Source organism: Macaca nemestrina, chromosome 9 (genome assembly GCF_043159975.1).
Source record: "Macaca nemestrina isolate mMacNem1 chromosome 9, mMacNem.hap1, whole genome shotgun sequence".
In the NCBI taxonomy this organism is placed as follows: domain Eukaryota; kingdom Metazoa; phylum Chordata; class Mammalia; order Primates; family Cercopithecidae; genus Macaca; species Macaca nemestrina.
Window position 1 is genome coordinate 57,615,463 of NC_092133.1, and position 25,898 is coordinate 57,641,360.

General features: G+C 36.2%; 1 long non-coding RNA gene across 1 annotated transcript in view; it reads right to left on the reverse strand.

Annotated features, from left to right (window-relative positions):
- LOC105466174 (uncharacterized) overlaps positions 1 to 25,898 on the reverse strand; it is a 118,170-nt gene that overhangs the window by 14,365 nt on the left and 77,907 nt on the right. The window contains exons 6-7 of the long non-coding RNA XR_011607778.1: positions 11,744 to 11,845; positions 8,605 to 8,721 (exon numbers count right to left, since the gene is read on the reverse strand). This is a non-coding gene — a long non-coding RNA (uncharacterized lncRNA). The remainder of the gene's footprint in view (positions 1 to 8,604; positions 8,722 to 11,743; positions 11,846 to 25,898) is intronic.

Below are 25,898 nucleotides of genomic sequence, written 5' to 3' on the forward strand. Positions count from 1 at the left end.
TCAAAGTTCTAATGTTTGCTGGAAAGTTCTAATGTTATTGTTAAGAATGAAAACTATCATTTTTTGAAGTAGGAGACTCATTCATTCATTTTTAATAAAACATCCAAATACCAAAGTCAGAATGGCCATAATCTGTCAGTCATTCTCTCAAATAATAAATGTGTTCAATGAAAAAGTGGCTACTTGGACTTGTAACTCAATTTCACAAGTGTTTTTCCTCTTGACAACCATCATCCAGCAGAATGTTTTATACATAATTCCCATTTCACTACACAGGACGTTAAAAATATCTAATAAAATTCAAGATTGGGATTAATGAATTAACAGTGTTTTCTGCTTCATTGGGTACATTTTTTAACAAAACTGACATTTCTTGTTTTCTTCCTTTTTTTAATAAAGTGAGGGCATGTTAGTGATGAAACTATCACTACTGTTCAAGCTGCCAGTAGTTTGACTTATCATTGCTTTTGTACAATCACTACATGTCAGTGTGGGAAAAAGAATAAAATAACATGATAATATTCTTATGAAAACAGTTTTTGCCTCATGGACCCCTTGAAAACCTATCAGGTTAACTGCAGACCACAGTTTGAGGCTTTTAATGTCCTAGAGGAAATCCTTCTTTGTATTAGTGTGGGGTATACATTGTCGTTGAAATTTGATTGATAATCCCCCTTTGTACCTCTCTTCTGTCATCATCTTGAATCACAACTTGCATTTTTTATTACTATGGTTATCTTTTCACATGCTGGGCTTGGCTACCCCACAGATAATACAGTGCCTTGTTACCCAAAATGTGGTCCATGGACCACTAGCATCGGTGTCACCTAGGAGCTTCTAAACATGCAGAAACTCAGGCCTCCTCCCAGTACTACGGAAACACAAGCTGCATTTTTTTTTTTTTTTTTTTTTTTGAGACAGAGTCTGGCTGTGTCGCCCAGGTTGGAGTGCGGTGGCCGGATCTCAGCTCACTGCAAGCTCCGCCTCCCGGGTTCACACCATTCTCCTGCGTCAGCCTCCCGAGAAGCTGCGACTATAGGCGCCCGCCACCACGCCCGGCTAATTTTTTGCATTCTTAGTGAAGACGAGATTTCATCGTGTTAGCCAGGATGGTCTCGATCTCCTAACCTCGTGATCCGCCCACCTCAGCCTCCCAAAGTGCTGGGATCACAGGCGTGAGCTACCGCGCCCGGCCCACAAGCTGCATTTTAATAACACCCTCTGGTGATTTGTACGCTTGTGTGATGGAGATCAGTTATATTTGCCTAACTGTTGTTCTCTGCTTCAGGAAATCTGTCATTTCTCTATTTCAGGAAATGCTCTGACTCCAACACACGAGATTGGCTGCATTTTCCCTGATACAGAAGTGGATGTATAACTAAGTTAAGCTATTTAGAGTATGCTGTCCCTGTAAACAGAGTAATTTGTCCATTGCTGGGCATGTGTAAGCAAGACCAATCAGAGTCCTTTTTTTCAGAATAATATGGGTGGTGGGAGAAAGGAAATGCTCCTTTCTCTGGGATTATTAGCTGTATGGATAATGCAAATCCAAAAATTGCTGCTGGCCATCTTTGCTGCAGCATGAAGGAAAGTTCTCTGAAGTGATTCCAGAAAAGAGGAGGACAGAAGTCAGAGAGAGAGAGAGAGAGAGAGATCCTTGATGACATCAAATGAGCCTCTGGATCCAGCTCTGCCTGAAGTCATCTGCCCCATGATTTTCAGTAACGTGAATCAACATATTCTGCTTTTCCAGTTAATGTTAGTTCGAATTGGCTTTCCGTTCCTTGCAACCAAAAGAGTTTTGATAGAAGACGAAAATCTCCATAGGGACATATGCATCATTTATATTCTTTGTAATCTTCAAAATATCTGGCAAGTGCCTTAAATTTAATGATCACCGTTGTTCACCATCTCAGCTCATTTTATCAAGCCCCTTATTTTATACATTTCTAATATGCATATTGGAATATGTCAACCCTGGCTTAAATGCTTCAGCTCTTCCTCACCATGGAGGTGTACAGTGCTGTTTAAAATGTCCTTCACAGTATAGCTATACCCACCTTCACAGGCTTATCTGTCAATTCCTTTCTACTGGTGCCATTCACCTCATTTAGTGGATTTCAGAGGAGCCCTAGCATTTCTTGACACCAAGCATTTACATATGCTGTTCCCAATATACCTTGGCTATCTAACTGATGAACTCCTACGTGATCTTAAGGAGCGTTTTCAAAGATCACCTTCTTTGTAAAGGTTTTCTTAATGCCCACTTATTTTCCTCCCTGAGATTATACTCCTTCTGTGTTCTTTATCAAGCCTTTACAAACTATATTAAACTTCTTGGACATTTCTCAGTGTTGCCTGTAAGATTATGAACCTGTTAAATTCAGAGACATCTTTCATCCCTGTATTCTCAGATTTGATATAGAAACCTGACACTTACCATGAGCCCTTTAAATGTTTATTAAAAGCAAAAATAACTAAAAATGACAAAAGGATTTTAGTCTTTACTCCCGGGCTCTGCCATTTATTTACTCTGTGACCTGGGTCAAATAATTCATGCTACTGAAATACTGTATTTCTTCCTCTATAAAATTAGGATAATATTGTCCACCTTGCCTGGTATGATAATTCTATGGAATTACAGGCGGTAAAACAGTCTCCCCTCAAAGATGTCTATGCCTTAATCTCTGGCACCTGCTAATATATTGTGTTACATGACAAAAGGGGTTGCAGACATAATGAAATTTACAGATCTTGATGTGGTGAGATTATTTTGTATTATCAGGCAGGGTTCAGTCTAATCACATGAGCTCTTAAAAAAGATGTTTTTTTCCAGGCAGAGAGCAGAGGAGAGATGAGGCAAAAGGGAATATTAGAAAGATTCAAAGCTTGAAAAGGATTTGATCCACTATGAGGCCATTAATGAAGGAATGCAGGCTGCCTGTAACAGTTGAAAATCACCCCAGCCAATACTCAGCAAGGAAGTAGAGACCATAGTCCTCTAACTGCCTGGAACTGAATTCTGCCAACAATGTGAATGAGATGGGAAGTGAAGACCCTCCCAGAGCCTCCAGAAAGGAAGAGAGCCCTGCATACACCTTGATTTCAGCCTTCTGAAACTTGGAGCAGAGAGCCAGCTGAGCCAACCTGAACCTGGGCTTTTAACCTACAAAACTGTGAAATAATAGATAGTGATTGTTTTAAGCTACTAAATTTATGATAGTTTTGTTAGGGCAGCAATAGAAAACTAATACATATGTAATATAGCATTTTATAAACTAAAATGTCAGGCAAATATGTGCTCTTAAAGTTTGATATTGCTATCTATTAGAGATGTTGGGTTAAAGAATATATTGAACCAATGTTGTATTTATTATAAGAAAGATAAGGGTGGGAGATGGAAAAAATGATGTTAAACTCATGAATTTAGTTTGCTTTGCAAATGTTTAACTTTGAGGTTGCTTCTTTCCAGATCCCTGGAGATTTGGCCTTTCGGCATACAGAGAGGTTTTATTAAAGCTCAAGTCCCTTGTAAAAGCTTTTAATAGCTTTCTTAAAAAAATCATCTAAACTCTCTGTTCTGTGCTATTCCTCTAAATGCAAGAAAGCACAAAGATACTAAAGAAACACAGAGACAAAATTAAATCAGGGGCTCTCCTAGCTCCTCCATTATTCAAAGCACTTAGTGGACTATAAATGATTTAGAAGTGATACAACTAGACTTTTCACAGTAAATAGTTTTCATTTTCCTGATTGGTAATCAGGAGAAAGAAGATTCCATATTCCCATCAACAGAGATTTAGAATTATCTTTTGCCAAAAATGAAAGAGCTCTTTCTTCCTGTATAGTCTATTTAAAAAAATATATACGCACACACACACACACACACACACACACACACACAAAGGTGAATCAAAAAGAAAGAAAAGAGATTACAACTTTATTACTGCCCTTATTGGACACTTATAGCAGCAGGCTAGCAGGCACTGCACAGAATATAGAAATGAGACACTAAGTACATGATCTATAATGAAAATGAAGCTAATCAGAATCTAACATTACTACAAGGTTGAAATGAAAGCTATGATATTTCTCATAACTGCACTTGGCACTTAGAGAAATTGAGACTCACAACATGCTTCATAAACATTAATTAATTATGCTGGGCTTACATTTAATTCTTCCAGTGGATAGAATGTATGTACAGAAGATGAAAGAGTCAGCCATAACCTGGTGCTCATTGAATTCTGGATTGTAGGATCAGCTAATAATAATCACAATAGTAGTTGACACTTGTAATCTTCAGAACACCCTGTAAGCATTTATTAATCAACCATTGCACCATCTCAAGGGAAAGATAAATATTATTCTTCTCATTTATAACCTATAAAGTTGTGGCTTCAAGTGGAACAGCTTTGCCCAAGATTCCCCCATAAAACCCCAAGTGGAGATTAGAGAATTAGAATCACTGTATATACATACCATAAATGTTCAATACCACATTATGAGAGAAGTCTTAAAACAGTGAAATTTATAGACAACTTTGATTACTACAGAGAAAGTCCTAGGGTACATCTAGCAAAGAGAAAAAAGGTTGACAAATTGGAAAGGAAAGTTGATGCACTCCCAGAGAATATCTACTCAAAGCATTTCCTTTGACTGCAACACATGTTTTTCTGATTCCTCCAGAACATTCAATTCTGGAATGGTCACTAAACAGGTTTAAGATGGGGGCAACAAAAATCCAGCCAAAAGGCCCACATAGGAACTCACAGATATATCTGACTGGTTCATATAGTGTTTTTATTTTTAATGAACATAAATAGGGTGCAGCCACACTTGTCCGTGCACCACTGGATGTGAGACAATGCATTTGTCACTCGTGGTTGTTAGTATATATAGACTATACTATTGAGAGATGCCTTGTACACCCAGAATCACCACCAGCTCAGAGCATATAATGCCTCCTTTCTTTCTACCATTCTCAAAACAAAAACTTGAGTGAGAGTACTAGAGGATCCCCAACCTACTGCCATTGTTGTGGTTTTTCTGTCTGTTCTTTGTCCTACCTCCTATTTTGCTTCCTTTCCAGCCCGTCTTTCCACCCTGTATCTGGCCTTTTTACTCCCAATTCAGAGCTTTCATACTGACATCTCCGTCTGCTTGGAAAGTTCTTATCTCTGTATCTCATACCCTTTTGACCTACAGAATTGTGTAGGCCCCAAATCTCTCAAATATGTATCTAATCAAATGCTGTTCCCACCTCCTGTGACCCCTTAACCTGCTTTATGTTTTTTCATAGTAATTATCACTCCTGAAATTACATTATATGTTTGTTTGTTTAGTTTTTCATCATCTGAATCTACCACTAGAACGTAAATTTCTTGAGTGCAGGCCTGTTTTCTTTCCTACAGAAGTACCTAGTCCAGAGCTTGCCACGGAAGAGGCATGTGGCAATATTAGTGAATCAATGAATTAATCATGCACATAATTCCATGTCAATACATATGTATGTCTTCATTATTATCTTAATAGCTGCACATTTCACTAATATCCACATTTATTTAAACAACATATTGTTTTTGGAAACTGAGGTTGTTTGCACTTTTTTCTTTTAAACTAGCATAACATGAGGACTATGAAAGGGAGGGGAGAGTAGAAAGGAGGAAGGGATCAGGGTTAAAGACACAAACCTACCCTCTTTCTTGGTAATCAGGGGCTGCTCTGCTTCCTACAACCCAACTGATTTCTAGTGACTAGATCTCTTTTAAACCTGGGTTCCTGCAGCAGTTGGCCCCTGTCAGATGCCTTCTTGCACTTACTTGGTTGCCATGTCTAGCTGTCTAGGCTCCAGTTCCGGCTTAAAGACAATGAGGTACAGAACTAAGTGCATGAAGCATATCCTCTATTACTGTTAAGTCCCTTCCTACTCCTATTGATCAAAGGGGAAGGTGCTAAATGTGTTCTTCGTGTTCCCTTCGGTTTCATTCTGTGTCTTGGTCCTTTGGAGCTAATTGGAGTAGAGTATTACATACTATAATTGAGGATAGTGGGTTTTTGTTTTGTTTTGTTTTGTTTTTGAGAATGAGTCTCACTCTGTCACCCAGACTGGAGGGCAGTGTCTTGATCATTCACTGCAACCTCCGCCTCCCGGGTTCAAGTGATTCTCCTGCCTCAGCCTCCCAAGTAGCTGGGATTACAGGCGTGCACCACCATGCCTGGCTGATTTTTGTATTTTTAGTAGAGACGGGGTTTCACTATATTGGTCAGGCTGGTCTGGAACTCCTGACCTCAGGTGATCCGTCCGCCTTGGCCTCCCAAAGTGCTGGGATGACAGGTGTGAGACCTCGTGCCCGGTCTAGGATAGTGTATTGATGCAAGAGGTTTTGAGTGTCCAAATAATTATCTGCTGAATTTGCTGCTGAATTAGGAAATAATTAGGTATTAGGAAAGAATATCTAGAACTGTGATTTCAAATACACCTCTGGGAGGGGCTGGAGAAGTTAGGAGGCAGAGTGAGGGTGTTCACAAGTCAAATCAGTCAAATTATCTGGAAAATTCAGGGTGCTAAGTTTACAGAGTTACCCAATGCTCTATTCTTCCCCACTTTCTCATTTGCAGTATATAGACTCAGCCATAAGTATATGTAAGGCCTGTCCTAATTTCTACCCTCAGTTTCTTGACTGCAACTCACCATGGGAGTTAACTGACTAAAGGTTAACACTCAGACTGGGTCCATATTTCTCTGAGAATAGATTTTGATCTTCCATTGCTAAGAGACCTCCCCATTCCACAATGTATACTAACCTATAGCTCTGTTCTTCTTATAATTATAAAATGCGAGATGGCTGGGTCTATTTCCTAGAGGCAAACAGTATTAATCTGCATACCTGAAATGCTTTCTCAATATGTATTTTTTGTAAAAGCATCTGTAGGTTTTGTCATAAACACATAGTGTTTAAAGAAGCTAAATTAATTACATGCACTTTAATACTGAAAGTACAAAATAACAAACCTTACCTAGAATGCATATTTTATCTGTCTTGCTGAGAGGAAGGACAGGTGAAAGAAAAATGTGTACTTAAGTATGCATTTAATAGTGTGGATAGTGAGGGGCAAACGTGTGGATGAAAAATGAATGCTAAAGTCAGATATTTTTGAAATAAATGAAGTAGAAACATTTGTAGCTAAAATACAAGGATAATCTCAGCAACTACTGAAACAAATATCATCACTAATAATATATTTCTGGAGGCTCACAAAAAATATAATCAATTTTTCAGTTCATAAAATTTCAAAAAATTGAATTTACATTTGCTAAACCAATTAACAAATTCTAATTTACACAGTGTTGATGCTTCTAATTGGCAGCCGTGCATTTTTATGAGTCTTCCTGTTAATCTCTTATGGTAATCAAACTCACAAATTTAAAATTCATTGGTGTTCTTGATACATGTAACTAGTTAAAATTCTTAATTAAATTAGGGTGACTAAAAGAAAAGTCGTTTTAAAAGTAAAATCATAAAGTGTTATGACTAATGCTGTACAAATTAGCATAGGGTAGGTTTGGGGAGAATCATTTGAAGACTTTGCAATTAGAAGCACCTGCTATTAGTGCACTTGTTAAACTTTTATCAATTAATCATTACTGTCTCAAATAGCAAGAAAAATTGAATGTTGTGAATATGAAGAGAGTGATTAATTGCAAGTGGTAAATTGCTGACTGGTTCCATTATTACCTGTGCTTTAAGAATTTTTAGAAGTAAATGTCTATTATCAGTTTTATGAATACATAAATTATACTAATGTGTTCAGTATTGGTTGCTTTTCTGTCTTACTTATTCTGTAATAATTGTTTTCTCAAAGTTATAAAGACGACTTGGAGAACATGGATTCTGTAATAGAATATTATTATGGCTTCATCAAAAACATTTAATGATTGAATTATTTAATCTTATTCTCTAAATACACTCTATCCATATTTTTTATTAAAAGGGGCACGGGAAGAGGCAACACTTGTTTTTCTGCGGTGTAGAAATCAATCCCTATTTGAAGTACAATTTAGGATTAAACAACATAGCACTCTGACTTCAAAATGTTAATTAATTCTCAATTTGGCCTGCTGTCTCAAACCTAAGCATTTAGATTGCAAAGGGCACTTTGGTTAAGACTCATTTTATTACAAGTTAAAATTGTGAAAAAAAATTGATTTAGAAATGTGTTTCTAAATCAATGCAGTAATAGCAGGGTACCTAAAGTCTTTGCTCGAATGTACTTTTCATTATTCTAAGATTCACACAGGGATCTCTAATGGTCCCTGAAAATCCAGAGATTATCAAGAAATGTGACTTTAAGTACCATGAAATTGCTATAGCTATTTATCTTAGCCACTCATAGATAAAGTAATGTAACTATTAAGTGGAAACAGTTTCAAGTATAGGAAAGACTTCAGGTATATTTTATATTTCAGAAAATTATAGGACATAAGTTTAAATTAGGAAGAAGAGTAGGGGTGGTTGTAGGGGGAAGATGACCTATAAACCAAACCTTTACAAATACCAAATTCAACCAAAAAATAATATCAAAGGAGGATGTTCTTCTTACCTTCTGGAAAAAAATACCGCACATAGCATTGACTTCCACAGAAGCTTTGAGATCACAAATGTACCCTCATACTCGACTCTCTTATGTTGGCTTTAGGTCATGCGTTTTCTTGTCTGCCTAAGCCAAAAGAAGGAATTCACTAATTTACAACAGAACTATCCAGGCATCGAAAAAGAGGTGTAGATCAGGGATTCTCCATGGACATTCAGAGCCAGATCATTCTTTGTGGAGGGGGGCAGCTCTTTGTGGGGGAGAATGTTAGGCAGCATCCCTAGCTTCTATGCTAAGCTCCACAGGACTCCTACAGTTGTGATTTCCTCAAATGCCTCCAGACATTGTCAAAAATCCCTTGGTGGCAAAGTCATCCTGCATTGAGAACCACTAATCTCAATTGATCTAAAATTCTAGAAATTATTTATGTGGTATATCAGGTAGATTCAGATCCCAGTAATATCACCTTTCAAGTGTTGGCAACTATAATGCTTAATTCAGTTTCCCATTCTGCTACTCACTAACCCTGTGATTGTGGTTTTCATCACTAAACTTTAGTCTGTTCATTTATAAAATGGAGATAATAAGTTTCAAGTTAATAGGATTATTGTGGTCAATAAATAAGATACTGCATATAAACATATAACATAATGCCTAGCATATTATTAATCTTCAAAAAAGTTGATATTTTGGGTTGTTATTCGTCCAGTATCATTTTATAACAATGAAATCTGTGTCTAGATGTCTTCTCAAGTTGCACTAGAGAAAGTTTCCAACATAAACAATGATGATAACTTACATTTGTATAACACTTTAGAGAATCTAAACACTATTCCAGAGCTTATTTTTTATTTTGCTATCAACGTTTTTTTAGGACGATATGTCCAATAGTCTATTGAACATTGTCAAGAAATTCAAAAGAAATAAAAGTCTACTTTGGGCCTTCAAAGAACTTAAAACCTAGTCAGGTAAAATTATTCTTTACTCATAACGCCATTAAAGAAAAGTAGACAATGCTGTTCTACACGTATTTATTACATTGCAAACTCATTGTGAATTGTAATAGTGTCTTAGACACAAATTTAATTCCCCCACTGCTACTTTGCAAGTAGAAGGCAATCCATAAATATTGGTGGGATGAAGAAATGGAAGGAATGTCAGAATAAAAAACTGGCTTTTCTTCCAGGTTGTTCTTGACTTAATATATGGCCTTGCTGAAGTCACGTCTGGAAGTTGATCTCTCTCAGTAAATGGAGAAGGTAATAACGATGCCTAACACCTGACATTTGTATTGCCCCAAATAGTTTGTAAAGCATTTTCCTTTACATTATCATCTCTCATGATAATATATCATCAGCCCATTCTCCTTTGAGAGCTCAGCAATTTCATAGCTGCAGCTACATCATGGGTCTTGGCCCTGGAGTGTTTCTCAGCCTAGGATGTACCTCAGACCTTAAATGGACTTGACTCTATGAGAATATGCTTTAGTAACAACAGATCGATTTTATTATATGCAAGATGAAGTTATAAACATAAATATAAAACCCCTTAGGATCTTTATCTGATGGGGTAGAGCCCTAAGCATCAGTTTAGTCTTATGCTTTTACAGATATGGAGACGTGGTCCTTTGGTGAAGAGGATTTCCCAAGTTTTCTCTTGGTGGGTCACCAACCACATCAGAATTAGAAGCTGATGACTCTTTCATTGTGTCACAGTATGAATCATTACAAAAGACAGAGGATTTAAATTTAACTCAAATTAGTCAGGCTTCCTTTGGCTCTGTAAAATATTTCACTTGTAAGAGCATGTACATTTTTTAGTCTCTCATCTATAAACCCAATAAACTAATGAGCACGTAGTTTAGTTAGCCAATATGGAAAGAAGTAATGTAATGCAGCTGATGTCTCTTCAACAGCCATTTGCTTAGGAAGGTCCAAATGGAATTTTTTTCTCTTCAATTCCAACTTTAACATCTAATATACACTGAGGTAATTGTCTTAATTTTAGAGAAATCTTGCAACTATCATTAAGTGCAAATGAATTAAATATTTTCAAGCATTAAATGTACCCATCATGGACTTTTATTTTCATTTTACTCTCACTCAATTTATTTGGAGACCTAATTAATCATGCAACAAGCTCTATATACTACATGTGGACTGTAACTCTTCATGGATATAAACAATGAGGCTCGAACTCCTTTTGGATACAGCCATGTAAGAAATGGCTGACAAATATTGAGAATGTTGGCGGCTGCCTGCTGAGACTTTAAAGAGCCACCAACTATAATTTATGTACTTGGTCTGGTGAGCCATCTTCATACAATTTGAATGCTTGTAGAGTTCTTTATATAGAAAAGCTTTAATAATAAATGTGTAAAATGAGAGATGAGTAAGTCAACCAGCAGTAATTATATTCAAGGCTAGAATTAAGGGTCTTAGTTACGTAATCACTGGTGAACTATAAAGCAGAAATTAAACTTTCTTTGAACACTACCTGAAACTAGGGGCAATTCTAAAAGTTCTGTAAAGTTCTAAAGGACAGAGACCATATTTTATCAATTTCTGTACATATTAGCATGTAATGGTATTCACCAATTTTTTGTTAAACTGGCCCAACATTGTCTCTAGAACGTTAAATCACCTACTAGTCCATTTCTAAATTTTAGGGATGGCATGGCTTTCAAGAAATCTTCTGTTTGCCCTACATACACAGCTCAGTTTGACCACTTGTGTTATTTACGTGGATGCTAACTGGTTGCTAAATTTACCTGTAAGATTTCTAGAAGCCAGGTTGGCTAATTCTTACGCAACCATTCTGCCTCCTGTTTTTGTTAAGCCAAGAAAAATATCCTATTTAAATACAAATTTCCAAATCTTAAACTGATGCTAACTCCAAATCTTAAACTCTAAATTAAGAGAAACATTCTTAAAAATACATGGACACTAGGGCCAATTGCTGTGAATGCCTCTGCAGCATCCATAAGAATTCATGAAAACCTGGACAGAGTGAAATCTTCATAGAATTTTGTAAATGATATCCGTTGTGGAGGCTCTTTTAATTTGTCAGATCCCATGATGGCCAGGAAAACATGGGCTAAGAAAACTTAAGGAGGAGAGATCTATTTTATCCCAGTTAATAGGCTTACCTTTCATACAAAAAGAACATGGCTGTGACTGGTGTTTTTCAATCCTTCTTCCATATCCCAAGGCTGATTAAGTTCATGACCAATAAATAGATGTCGCTTTCCCTGAAAGGTGATTTAAACAACTTTTGATGCCTTTGCCCTAATAACAATACTCATCATATCTAGAAACCTCTATCATGTCTCCTTGCAAGATTCCACTGAAAAAGAGGCTTGCTTTTTCCTACTAAAGCCCTGATATATTATTGTATAACCTGTGAGCCTGTACTTGCTTCAAGACTGGCACCCTCTGTTAGCCCTCCAGATGGAGACACTGAATATTCTTGCCGTCCCCTCTCAGCTCAACACCACTCCCCTGGGAAAAAGTCCTTCATCATTTTCCAGGTGTGGCTAACTCACCACTGTAAGTAACCAACCCAGAAGCCCTGAAGTTTCGAAAATGAAAATTCGTGCTTAGAAATGTTCTCCATAGACAAAATGAGATTGGTTTGCCAGGTTCAAGATGAGCTCTCCACCAGGAGCAGGGTTCAGCGCTCCCTATATAGGAATACCACAGTTTCAGTGCTTTGCTCCTGACAGACTCATTGGCAGGTATTGCTTGAAATGTAAGGTTTCTTTTATGTCAGGAAGTTGTAAATCCCACAGTTAAGGAACTTGATGGTTAGTAACATAATTCCTGTACAAGAGACTTACATTTTAGAGCATCGATCTCTCTGGATTCATGGTGTTTCTTTATCTTTTGGGGTAAATATTTTTAGAGTATTGTCTACTCTTTCTCCTGGTTTTACAGAACATTCTGGCAGCCAAATAAGTCACTAGTGAAGATGAGAGGGGAATCTCTTTTTTTTTTTTTCTTTTGAGATGGAATTTTGCTCTGTCACCAGGCTGGAGTGTAGTGGCACAATCTCGGCTCACAGAAACCACTGCCTCCCAGGTTCAAGCGATTCTCCTGCCTCAGCCTCCCAAGTAGCAGGGATTACAGGTGCGCGCCACCATGCCCTGCTAATTTTTGGATTTTTAGTAGAGATGCAGTTTCACCATGTTGGGCAGGATGGTCTCGAACTCTTGACCTCATGATCCACCTGCCTAGGCCTCCCAAAGTCCTGGTATTACAGGCATGAGCCACCACGCTCGACCGAGAGGAGGAATCTTAAAGGGTCCAGCTTTAAGCTGCCTCTCTCATAAAACCAGAACACCTTCTATTCAGTCCGAGTTTTTATCTGGTATGGTAGATGCAATGAATTTCCTTGTCATGGAAAATGGCATCCAGCTATATGAGTTATTTTCAATCTTGGCTGCATATTAGATTTACCTCGAGAGCTTTAAAAAATACCAATGCCCAGGCCCTACCCAAAAAATTCTTATGTAATTGATCTGGAGCAATGAAAACCCATTAGTGTTATTTTTTACTAACTCCCCAGGTGATTCTAATAAGTGCCCAGAATCATGAACTTATGCTTAGATTTATTATCTCTCTCTCTGATAATCTTTTAAACTTATTTAGATTTACAATGTTCTGCAAAGGTAATCTTCCCTGGAGGACTGAAGGGTAAGATTGATGATGAACTCAGTATTTCTCCACCTGAAGTCACTGGGGAATAGATTGGCCACCTCTTCCCACTGGGCCACTATTTTAGATATAGAAAAATTAACCTAAAAGGGATATTTATCATTAAATGTGTTCATGAACTAAACATGGTGGTGCTAAATGGTAGACATAAATCCAGAGGAAATATTGCACATGTCACTGGATCAAATATTCTCACTTATCATTTATCATCAAAAGACATATTAAAAAATTCCACCTTAGTTACTTAGGGAGAATGTTTCTCCCTTCACCATCTTTTAACAGATTGATGATGACTTAAACTTGATCTGCTCTTGATCTGCTAGGGTCTGATCTGACAAGGAGGATCGGACAGCTAAATGAATCTTTGATCAGGTCAGTGTGCAACATGCAAAGTGAAAAATAAAGGCTAATGTTTTCTTTACAAATTTTAAATCTTAATATATGATAGGGAGTTCTGGCTCTGCCAAGGATGGAGTAGTTTCATTTCTCTCCAATGCCCCCCTTCACAATTAAAAAAAAAAAATCCCTGGATATAACACAACAAGCAAAGGAATTCTCAGAAATGGGGGAAAGAAGAAAGCTGGATGCAAAGGGACCTTGAGACTTGAGGAACTACATGGTGATGAGTTTACTGTGTCTACTTATTGCCTCCCACATATCCCAGACCATGCCAGGCAAAAGCTTCCAACCCAGAAGTGTCAACAGCCACAAACCAAAATGCTCCAAGAAAAACCTGCTCAGCCCAAGTTAAGAGGACCAGGAAACATGTCTGACATTAGAAAACTTTCTTGGCAACACCGCCAAACTCTAGCCAAACATGAAGGGGAAAAATTATATCTTGTATTCCTCTGGTTTCAGCCATGCAGTGGGAAGTTGATCTTCCACACCAATACCCTGCCCGGGTGAAAATAGGCAGCATTCTGATTCCCCACATCTGATTGATGTCCATGGGGCTAAGCAGGGAGATGGTATTCCATCCCCTGCCTGGTGAAGATGGGCAGTGCTCCAATTTCCCCATGAGAGTTATGGCAGTGGAACCGGGTTGGGGGCTGAACCTCCACTCCCACCCACAACCAACAAGATTAAATAAAGAGGTGTCAGTTGTGGCTAATCTGTGCTCCTGTTGACCTCCTCCCCAGGTGTCAGCAAGACTCGGTGGGGAACTGAACCTCCACACCCACCTAGCATCAAGGAGATGGAACGAAGTCATAGAAGGCAGGGTAGTTGACAGTGGGATAGTTGTCCCATTGTCCTTCTACCTTTGTGTCAGCAGGACTAGTGAGAAGCTAAACCTCCACCCTGTCAGGCACTGAACAGGCAGAAGAGGTAGTGGGAGGCAGGAATAATTGAAACTCCACTTCTTCTTCTGGTGTCAGGCTCAGTATGGAACCAAGCTTCATCGACACCCTGCAGCAACCATGCAGTGTGAGTCAGTGCCCACTTTTGCCAGGGTATGGTAGACAAGACCCTGCAAGAAGCTGAACACATACAACCACCCAGACCTTGAGGTGCCCCTTAAAAGAGGCATGGCCTGCACAGAAAAGATTATTAAATAGGAAACAGAGTCTCATAATATAATATCCAAAATGCCTAGGACACAACAAAAAATTATTTTTCATATCAAAAACCAGGAAAATCACAAGGATTAGAAAAGCAACCAACAGAAGCCAGCACCAAGACAAATCAGATGTTACAGCAATTTGACAAGGATTTTGAGGCAACTATCATAAAAATGCCTCAATGAACAATCACAAATTCTCTTGAAACAAGTGAACAAACAGGAAAATCTCAGCAAAGAAATAGAAGTCATTCAAAAAGAATCAAATGGAAATTATAGAACTAAAAAACACAATGGCCAATTTCTTTTTAAAACTCACTGAATGTGCTCAATAGTAGAATGGGAATGGCAGACGATAGAATCAGTGAACTTGAAGATAGATCAATATAGTTTTCTCAGTCTAAACAGCTGCAAGAAAATGGATTGAAAATAAAAATAAAGTCTCAAGGACCTTTGGGACAAAAACAAAAGAACACACATTAGTATCATTGGAGACTTAGAAGGAGAGGAAAAAGAGTAGAACTGAAAAAGTATTCAAAGAAATAATGGCAGGCCGGGCGTGGTGGCTCACGCCTGTAATCCCAGCACTTTGGGAAGCCGAGGCAGGCGGATCACGAGGTCAGGAGTTCGAGATCAGCCTGGCCAACATGATGAAACCCTGTCTCTACTAAAAATACAAAAAAAAAAAAAAAAGATCTGGGCACAGTGGCACACACCTGTAATCCCAGTTACTCAGGAGGCTGAGGCAAGAGAATCACTTGAACCCAGGAGATGGAGGTTACAGTGAGCCAAGATCACACCTTTGCCCTCCAGCCTGGATGACAGAGCACGACTCCTTCTCGGAAAAGAAAAGAAACAATGACTAAAAACTCTCCACATTTGGTAAAAGACATAAACCTACAAACTCAAGAAGCTGAGCAAACTGCAAATAGAATACCCAAAGAAATCCATGCCAAGATACAAACATCATAAATAAACTTCTGAAAATTAAAGGCAAAACATCTTTAAAATGGCCACAAAGAAATAATATACTGCTTATAGGAACATACCAGTTTCATATCTAAAACCAGGGAGTACAGAAAAAAGTGACATTTTTTAAGTATTGGAAGAAAAGAACTCAATATAAATTTTATGTCTGACGAAAATAGCCTTTAAAAATGATGGGAAAATAAAGACAGTCTCGGAAGAAGTAAAACTAAGAAAATTTATTGTCAGCGAATCCACTGTAAAAGAATTACTAAAGGAAGTTCTATAAATGGGAAGGAAATATTAATAGAAGGCTTGAAACTTCGGAAGGAAATAACATCGGAATGGGTAAAAATAGGAATAAATATAATAGACAATCTTCTTGTTAAGTTCTTATATCATGTTTGATGATTAAAATAAAATTTCTAACACCCTCTAATGTGGTACTTAATGTATGCAGAAGAAATACATAAAACAATTATATTTTTAAATGGAGTAATTGAGTAGGGTAAAGGGACCTCGATGGGAGTAAGCTTTCTAAATTTCACTCAAAGTGGTAAAATGTTAATAATGTCAGACTGATATGCATATTGTTAGAACCTGGACCATCCCTACTGAAACTAAAAATACTATAAATAAAAAACAGGATGACATTTTATAAAATATTGAAATAACCCACAGGAATGTAAGAAAGGGGAAACAGAGGAACATAAAACAGAAAACAAATATTTTATTTTATACTTTTTGCTGTCTTAAAATACACACATACATATGTGTGTGTGTGTGTGTATGTGTGTATATATATATATATATATATACACACATATATATATACACATATATATATATATATATATATCTCAGATATCCATGTAAGAGTATCCTAATTTGACACTCAGATCCAATCATAAAGAAGAATCTAAAACATTATTACCTAAGGTATGAATTCAGAAAGTATACAAATGAACATTTTTCGAGAGGAAGTTTAAAGTAAGCTCTCAAAAATTTGTTTTATGTCTGAAGAATGATAGCCTTCATTTTAGTCAATTTTTAGTTGTTCATATAACTAATATATTGCGGTCCCATCTGGTATAACTAAAATGAGCTATTTCTTATTTTCTAAAAGGCATCTTTTACTCTTCCAACAGTGTAGAATCATTAGTTTACAGAAGAACTATGTATATCAAAATATTTTAAAATGTTTTTATTATAAAGGAAATAAAAATATATTAGTAAACCAAAAGCAAGGCTTTTCAGACTAACGTTCTACTGACAGAAGTATTTAAGGTACATTTATTTTTCTGATGCTGATCGCTTACTATGTTTTTAAATAATCTTGTAAAAAATTATTCAAAACAATAAAGGATTATTGATTTTATTACCATTATTACTTTATTGTATTTTTCTTTTTGCTCATTTGTAATAAGTAAAGTTTTTTCAAGAAGCATGCATTGGTATTATAAGATAAAAATTCCAGGTTCATATTATATAATCATCATCAGCAAATTCTAATTTCTCTATATAATTTCCCAAGAACTATACAGATCAAGGATGTGAGCAAATAACAAATAACATCACCATCAAAGAGGATACTAAGAGAAGAAAAATATTCAAATTATTTTTATGATTAGAGCATAATATTGAAACTAGAAAGCTGGAACCCTAAGTAATTAAAACTACAGATAATTTCATTTATGAATATCAATGCAAAAATCTCAAATAAAATATGATCAAGCAAAATCAAACAGCACATTAAAAAATAATATATCCTGACTAAGTGGAATTCATTATAATAATGCAAGAATGTTTCAACAATTTTTAAAAAGCCTTTAATGTAATTCAACACATGAATAAATTTAAGGAAACAAAATCATACATCTTCCTAGGTGCTTAAGAGGCATTTGAAAATTCAACATCATTTTCTAACTTTAGAAAAAAGGATTTGTGAAATAGGATTCAATGCATTCACCCTTAAAATTATTACATATGTGTCTGTGTGTCTGTGTATGTATGTATATCCAGTCCTCAACACAAATGCTAACATTATGTAGAAAACACCACATAAATTTTCCCTAAGGCAGGGATAAGGCAAGGATGCCTATCATTTCCACTAATATATCGTCTTGTTTTGGTGACATTACTGATATGGTTTGGATCCTTCTCTACACCTAAATCTCATGTTGAATTGTAATCCCCAGGGGTGGAGGTGGGGCCTGGTGGGAGGTGATTGGATCATGACGGTGGTGGTTTCTCATGAATGGTTCAGCACCATCCCCCTTGGTGCTATCCTCATGATAGTGAGGGAGTTCTCGTGAGATCCGGTTGTTTAAAAGAGTGTGGCACCTCCCCTTCTCTCTCTCTTGCTCCTACTCCAGCCACATGCTGTTTGTACTCCCCGTTTATCTACCGCCATGATTGTAAGTTTCCTGAGGCCTCCCAAGAAGCTGAGCAGATGCCAGCATCACGTTTCCTATACAGCCTGCAGAACTGTGAGCCAATTAAACCTCTTTTCTTCATAAATTACCTGGTCTCGGGTATTTATTTATAGCAATGTGAGAACGGACTAATACAATTACCCAATGTACTAATAAGCACAATAATTAGGAGTATAATGATTATAAAGGAAAAGATAAAAGTACATCTATAGGTATGAATTACGATAGTATACTTGAAAAGAATCAATGAAAATAGAATTACAAACAAAAATATGGTTCCATGAGAAATCAAGATCTAAAATTAGCATGCAAAAATTATTTCATATATGCAAAAATAATTAGAAAATGTCATAGAAGGAAAGATGCCCCAACAAAAACAAAAACGTGAGCAAAACAAGAAATACAGTGAATAATAAATGTGGTGCAAAATCTATACATGGAAATAATAAAACACTATTAGAAGATGCAAGCAAAATAAACTTGAAAAGAAAGACACCCTATATTCTTGAATTTGGTGATTTGACTTATAAAGGGTTAATATTATTCAAGTTAATATAAAAATTACAATATGCAATTCCAATAAAAACATGAAGTTACTTGCTAAGCTACAGACTTGATTCTCAAAATGCAAATAGACAAGAAAATGTAGGAAAAAAATCAATAAAAACTACCTTAATTATATAATAAGGTCACTATAATTAAACATTGTGGTGTTAGTACAAGAAAAAATAGACAAACAGTGAAAGTGAATAGAAAGTACAAAATTAGAGCAAGTATATATGGATATTTGATATACTGTAAAGGTGGCATCTCAAGTTACTGGGAAAAAGATGCACCTATAAGTAAATGATCGTAGAACAATTGCATAACTAGAAAAAGATACAATTGAATCCAAACCAAACCTCTCACTTACTATACACCAATTAAAAAATCCATATGGATCAAGGATATAAATATAAAAAAGAGAATATTACCTATACTGGAAGAAAAATAAGTAAATTATTTTAATACATGAAAACTGGAAAGTCTTTCCGTCATGATTCAAATTCTGAAACAATAAAAAAACAATAGACCTGAATACAAAAACTCTTGTGTGTGGCAAGACAAAAAGGAAAACAAAATATAACACCATATACCAGTAAAAATACAACTCTATTCATCAGCTTTTATAAGATATGCTGTGTAATAATCCTCACATCTCCATGAACAGCAACAGCAAATGTTGATTTCTCTCTTGCCTTATTGAAATTTTGTGTTGGCTATTGCTTTGTCTCATTACTCCAGAATCCTCATTACTCCAGAATCTAGGCTGATAGAATAGCCCATTTCTGTAACACTGCTATTCTCCTGACAGTCATTTAGCACCTCCACAGGTGGTTCATGAGGATTCCAGTTGCTCCACATCTTTGCCAGGGCTTGTTTTTAATTGTAGTTATTCTGATGGTTGTGTAATAGTATATTACTGTGGTTCTAATTTGCATTTACATAGTGACCAATGATGTTTAACAACTTTTCCTGGGCTTGCTGGACATTTACAAATAACTTGCCCATTTCGTGTTGGATTGTCTTGTTATTGAGTTGTAAGATTTCATTATATGTTCTGAATCCAAGTCTTTTGTAACATGTATGTTTTGCAAGTATTTTTCCCCATCTGTGGCTTATCTTTTAGTTTTCTTAATTAATGGTGTTTTCTGACAAGCCAAAGCTTATTATATTGGTGCATTTTAACTATAAAATATTTTTCTTTGGTGAGTCATATATTTTGCAAACTGTCTTTGCAAGCTTTGCCTTACCCAAGATCACAAAGATTTTTCTTTTATGTTTTTTTCTAGAAGTTGTGGGGTTTTAGCTCTTATTGGGGTCTGTGATCCATTTTGAATCAAATTTTGTGTATGTTGTGAGAAAAGTGCCTAAGATCCTGTTTTCCACACAGACATCCAGCTGGATCATATCTTTCAGGACCATTTATTTAAAAGACACATTCTTTCCTCATTGAATTATCTTGACAATTTTTTTAAATTGACCATATAATCATACATCTATTTCTGAACTCTCAATTCTGTTTCACGGATCTAGATATCTATGTTTATGCCAATACAAGCATTACACATTGATAGTGCCTTCAACTCAGGGAATAAAAGTTTTCTGGATACATTCTTCTTCAAAATTCTGTATTCTTTGTGGACTTACATAAATTTTAGGATCAGTTTGACAATTTCTGTAAAAACTTCTGCCTGGATTTTAATTGAAATTGTGTTAAATAGATAAATACATTAGGAAATAATCAATATCATAACCATATTCAGTCTTCCAATTCATTAACATTATGCCTCCCAAATTATTTGTTTCCTTTAATTGCATTCAGCAATTTTTTATATTTTTCAATGTATTGTTAAAATTATCTCTATGTTCTTTATGGTTTTTAATGCCATTATATTTGTTCATTGTTAAAATTGAGAAAATCATTGACTTTGGTCTACTGGTTTTGTCTCATTTGATGTTATATTTACATACTGGTTAGAGTAGCTTCAGTTGTAGAGATCTTAGGAATTTCTATGTACAGGATGGCAATATCCAAAAAAAATTTTAAGTTTTATAGCTTCCTTTCATATATATACATGTATATATACACACACAGAAAAAAAAAACAAATAAAACATCTATCTCTCTATCTAATCTATCCATATGAATGTGCGTGTGTGTGTGTGTCTGGAAGGTGTGTGTATATATTGTTACCTGGATGACAAAATAATATGAGCACCAAAGCCCTGTAACATGCAGTTTACCTGTATAACAAACCCGCACATGTATCCCGATCCTAAAATAAAAGTTCACAAAAATTCAAAAAAAATAAAGAAAAACATATCTCAACAGTGTAATACACATATATCCATACATACACGTATATATGGATAACTATTTAGAAAAGATACAATTGAACCCAAACCTATTTTATTTCTTTTTTCTTGCTTTATTGCACAGGCTAGGACTTCAATGACAATGTAGAATGTAAGTGGGAGTAGGTATTCTTTCCATTTTCCCAATCTTATAGGACAATTATTTGATCCTTCACCATAAGTATGATGCTACCTTAAGTAAGGTTTTCTACTCTTACTCTAATATTTATATGTTGCTCAGAACTTTTACAATGTGTGGATGATGCATTTTGCAAAATGTTTTTAATTACATCTATTGAGATGATATGTTTTTCTTCATCTTTTTTGAATTTTTAAAAAATTTTATTTTAGGTTTGGGGTACATGTGCAGGTTTGTTATACAGGTAAATTGCATGTCACAGGGCTTTGGTATACATATTATTTTGTCACCCAGGTAACAAGGATAGTACCTGATACGTCATTTTTTTGATCCTCACCCTCCTCCCACTCTCCACCCTCAAGAAGGCCCCAGTGTCTCTTGTTCTCTTCTTTGTGTCCATATGTACTAAATGATTAGCTTCCATTTGTAAGTGAGAACATGTGGCATTTCATTTTCTGTTCCTGTGGCAGTTTACTTAAGATAATGCCTGCAGCTCCATCCATGTTGCTGCGAAGGACATGATCTCATTCTTTTTTATAACTGCATAGTATTCTATGGTGTATATGTATCACATTTTTTAAAAAACAGTATACCATTGATGGGCATTTAGGTTGATACCACATCTTTACTATTGTGAAGAGTGCTGCAGTGAACATACATGTTAATGTGTCTTTATGGTAGAATAATTTATATGACTTTGGCTATACATCCAATGATGGGATTGCTGGATCGAATGGTAATTCTGCTTTGAGTTCTTTGAAAAATCGCCAAACTGCTTTTCACAATGGCTAAATTAATTTACATTCCCACCAGAAGTATGTAAGTATTCCCTTTTCTCCACAACCTTGCCAGCATCTGTTATTTTTTGACTTTTTAATAATAGCCATTCCGACTGGAATGAGATGATCTCATTGTAGTTTTGATTTGCGTTTCTTTAATGATTAGCGATGTTGAACAGTTTTTATACGCCTGTTGGCCACATGTATGTCTGCTTTTCAAAAATGTCTGTTCATATCCTTTACCCACTTCTTCTAAGGTTGTTTGTTTTTCACTTGTTAATTTGTTTGAGTTCATTATAGATTCTGGATATTAGACCTTTGTCAGATGTGTAGTTTGCAAATATTTTCTACCAGTCTGTAGGTTGTCTGTTTACTCTATTGTTTCTTTTGCTGTGCAGAAGCTCTTTAGTTTAATTAGATCCCATTTGTCAATTTTTGTTTTTGTTGCAATTGCTTTTGGTGTCTTAGTCATGAAATCTTTGCCAGGTCTGTGTCCAAAATAGTATTCCTAGGTTATCTTCCATGGATTTTATAATTTTATGTTTTATATTTAAGTCTTTAATCTATCTTGAATTGATTTTTGTAAATGGTGTAAGGAAAGGATTCAGTTTCAATCTTCTACACATGGCTGGCCAGTTATCCTGGCACCATTTATTGAATAGGAAGTCCTTTCCCCATTGCTTGTTTTTGTCAGCTTTTTGAAAATCAGATAGTTGCAGGTGTGCAGCCTTATTTCTGGGTTCTCTATTCTGTTTCATTGGTCTGTGGGTCTTCTTTTGTACCAGTACCATACTGTTTTGGTTACTATAGCCTTGTAGAATCATTTGAAGTCTGGTATTGTGATGCCTCCAGGCTTGTTCTTTTTCTTTAGGATTGCCTTAGCTATTTGGCCTCTGTTTTGATTCCATGTAGATTTTAAAATAGTTTTATCTAGTTCTGTGACGAATGTCATTTGTAGTTTGATAGGAATAGCATTAAATCTGTAAATTGCTTTAGTCAGTACAGCCAATTTAACATTCATTAACATGGGATATTTTTCCGTTTGTGTCACCTCTGATTTCTTTGAGCAGTTTTTCATATTTCTCATTGTAGATATCTTTCACCTTCCTAATTAGCTGTATTCCTAGGTATGTTATTCTTTTTGTGGCTATTGTGAATGAGATTCTCTCTCTCTCTTTCTTTCTTTCCTTCTTTCCTTTCTTTTTTTCTTTCTTTCTTTCCTTCCTTCCTTCTTTCTTTCTTCTTTTCTTCTTTCTTTTTTCTTTTTTTTTTTTTTGTCAGAGTCTCGCTCTGTCACCCAGGCTTGGTTCAAGCGATTCTCCTGCCTCAGCCTCTTGAGTAGCTGGGATTACAGGCACTCCACCACACCCAGCTAATTTTTTAGTATTTTTAGTAGAGACGAGGTTTCACCATGTTGGTCAGGCTGGTCTCAAACTCCTGACCTCGTGACCCCACCGTGTCAGTCTCCCAAAGTGCTGGGATTGCAGGCATGAGCCACTGTGCCCAACTGGGATTTTATTCTTTATTTGACTCTTAGCTTGGATGTTGTTGGTGTATAGGAATGCTACTAATTTTTTGTACATTGATTTTGTATACTGAAACTTTGCTGAAGTTGTTTATCAGATCAAGGAGCTTTTATGGGGTTTTCTATGTATAGAATCATATAATCTGCAAACAGGGTAACTTGACTTCCTCTCTTCCTATTTGAATGCCTTTTATTTCTTTCTCTTGCTTAATTGTTCTGGCCATCATTTCCAGTAGTATATTGAATAGGAGGGGTGACAAAGGGCATCTTTGCCTTGTACTGATTTTCAGGGGAATCCTTCCAGCTATTCCCCATTCTGTATGATGCTGGTTGTAGGTTTTTCACAGATGGCTCTTATTATTTTGAAGTATGTTCCTTCAATACCCAGTTTGTTGAGGGTTTTTAACATGAAATGATGTTGAATTTTATCAAAAGCCCTTTCTGCATCTATTGAGATGGTCAGATGGTTTTGTTTTTAGGTCTGTTTATGTGATGAATCACATTTATTGATTGGCTTATGTTGATTCAGCCTTGAATCCCAGGTATAAAGCCTACTTGATTGTGGTGGATTAGCTTTTTGATGTGCTGCTGGATTTAGTTTGTTAGTATTTTGTTAAGAATTTTTGCATATGCTCATCAAGGATAGTGGCCTGACATTTTCTTTTTATGTTATGTCTCTTCTAGGTTTGGTATCAGCATGATGTTGTTCTCATAGGATGAGTTAAAGAGGGGCCCCTTCTCCTGGATATTTTGGAATACTTTCAGTAGGAATGGTACCAGCACTTCTTTATACTTCTGATAGAATTTGGCTGTGAGTCCATCTAGCCCTGAGCTTTTTCTGGTTGGTAGACTTTTTATTACTAATTCAACTTCAGAACTCATTATTGGTCTGTTCAGGGATTCAATTTCTTCCTGGTTCAATCTTGGGAGATTGTATGTTTCTAGGAATTTATTCATTCCTTCTAAGTTTTCTAGTTTGCATTCATAGAAGTGTTTGTAGTAGTCTCTGAGAGTTTTCCAATTATTATTATTTCTGTGTGGTCAATGGTAACATCTTTGTCATTTCTGATTGTGTTTATTTAGATCTTCTCCTTTTTTTCTGTATTAGTCTAGCTAGCAGTCTCTCTATCTTATTAATCTTCCAAAAATTTACTTCTGGATTTGTTAATCTTTTCTATGGTTTTTCCCATCTTAATTTCCTTCAGTTCAGCTTTGATTTTGGTTCTTTCTTGTCTTCTGCTGGCTTTTGGGTTTGTTTGCTCCTCTTTCTCTGGTTCCCCTGGTTGTGATGTTAGGTTAATTTGAAATCTTTCTAAATTTCTGGTGTGGGTGTTTAGTGCTATGCATTTCCCTCCTAACGTGGCTTTAGTGTGTCCCAGAGATTCTTGTATGTTGTCTCTATGTTTTCATTAGTTTCAAAGAATTTCTTGATGTCTGCCTTAATTTCATTGCTTACCCAAAAGTCATTCAGGAGAAGGTCATTTAATTTCTATATAATTGTATGATTTTGAACAATTTTATTAGTATTAACTTCTATTTTTGTTGTGCTGTGGTCTGAAAGGGTGGTTGGTATGATTTCAGTTATTGTGAATTTGTTAAGGATTGTTTTATGTCTGATTGTGTGTTTGATTTTAAAGTACATACCATATGCTGATGAGAAGAATGTATATTCTCTTGTTTTCGGGTGGAGAGTTACATAGATATCTATTAGGTTCATTTGGTCAAGTGTTGAGTTCAGGTCCTGTATACCTTTGTTAGTCTTCTGCCATGATAATGTGTCTAATACTTTCAGTGGGATCATGAAGCCTCTCAATATTTTTGTGTGGTTATCCAAGTCTCTTTGTAGGTCACTAGGTACTTGTTTTACAAATCTGGGTGCTCCTGTATTGGGTGTTTATATATTTAGGATACTTAGATCTTTTAATTGAATTGAGTCCTTTACCTTTACCATTATGTAATGCTCTTGTCTTTTGTATCTTTCTTGGTTTAAAGTCTGTTTTGTCTGAAATTAGAATAACAACCTGGGCTGGGCACAGTGGCTCACGCTTGTAATCCCAGCACTTTGGGAGACCGAGGCAGGTGTGTCACTTGAGGTCAGGAGTTCAAGACTAGCTTAACCAACATGATGAAAACCCATATCTACTAAAAAACACAAAAAAATTTAGCCGGGCATGGTGGCAGGCGCCTGTAATCCCAGCTACTCAGTAGGCTGAGGCAGGAGAATCACTTGAACCCAGGAGGCAGAGATTGCAGTGAGCATAGATCATGCCATTGCACTCCAGCCTGGGT